This window comes from Lupinus angustifolius, chromosome LG01 (genome assembly GCF_001865875.1).
Source record: "Lupinus angustifolius cultivar Tanjil chromosome LG01, LupAngTanjil_v1.0, whole genome shotgun sequence".
NCBI classification, from domain to species: Eukaryota; Viridiplantae; Streptophyta; class Magnoliopsida; order Fabales; family Fabaceae; genus Lupinus; species Lupinus angustifolius.
Window position 1 is genome coordinate 28,493,702 of NC_032009.1, and position 1,316 is coordinate 28,495,017.

Sequence of the window (1,316 nt, forward strand, 5' to 3'; positions counted from 1 at the left end):
GTCATCATCAAAAAGGGGGAGATTGAAAGTGCAAAGTGTCAAGAATAGCACTAGCATGTCTTTGCCTATGTTTTGATGAAGACAAGGTTTTAATAAAGCATGAAGATGACTCAACAATCAATAAGCCTTATGCTCATTTGGTCATGCCTAGACTAGGATCTAAATTGAGTCTATAATCTAAGTAGTCTGAGATGTGTGCCGTAGTAAGTGAGTATAGGTTAGGTGAACCTAGATGCTAGTCTCTTAAGCCATCTTAATTGACATATCATATGCATATCATCTAGTTAATTGTATGTTCATGCATCTATCATACATGTTATATGTGCATATTAGGCATAATATAATTGGTAAAACATGTATATATATTGTGCATAACATATGAGAAGTTTACCATTTGAAACATATGCATAAATGTTCCAGTTAATCGATTAACGTGGTAACTTAATCGATTAACTCAACTGCTTTTCTTTTAAATATGCGTTTTCTGTTTTAACTGAATTCTGTGTCATTTTGTTGCCCCATTAATCGATTAAATGGAAGCCTTAATCGATTAACTAGTCTGTTATGTGTTATAACTGAAATCTGTTTTAACTGTTTAACTATTTTTGCAACAACTGTAACCACCTATTCTCCATGCTATAAATACAAGGCATCACTCAAAAACTCATGGCATTGCATTCTATTGTATAGGGTTGTTTAGACAGTATTTGCATACGTGTTTTACTGTGTTTTTGCAAGAGAGGTGCATGCGTGAGAAGAGAGATTATGTTGTTTTAATTACTATCATATGCTTACTGTTTTTGCATAATTTCGTATCCATTCTTATCTTGCTCACATAATCATGCATTAGATTTTGTTATAGAGAAATCATTTGTATACTGATACTGATTAACTCATTTGAATACTGTTCTTCTTATACTATTTTCTCAGCATCTTCTTGTTGGATTTGATTCATGTCCTTGGATTGCACTTCTTCAAGTGTACCTGAAATGTCATCAAAAAAGACCTTTCTCTTCTCTTTTGGAGAAGATTCGTTTATTGTGCTTAGTATACCTTGTTGTTTAACGTGTTTTTTGTGTAGTATGGGTTTGTCTATTGGTGTGAGATCACCACAAAGATTGAAGTTCTTCACCAAGGATAGGAGGTCTTGATTTGAGGATAAAAATCTTGGCTGAGGCTAGTTCACGAGAAAGTTTTTCTCAATAGGCGAAGGGTAGAGTCAAACCAAGGATTTTGAGATCCTAGATTTCAAGAAGGGAGAGTCCTATGTGCTTGTAATTGAATTGGTATTTGTATCCATTTTTCAATATTGTGAA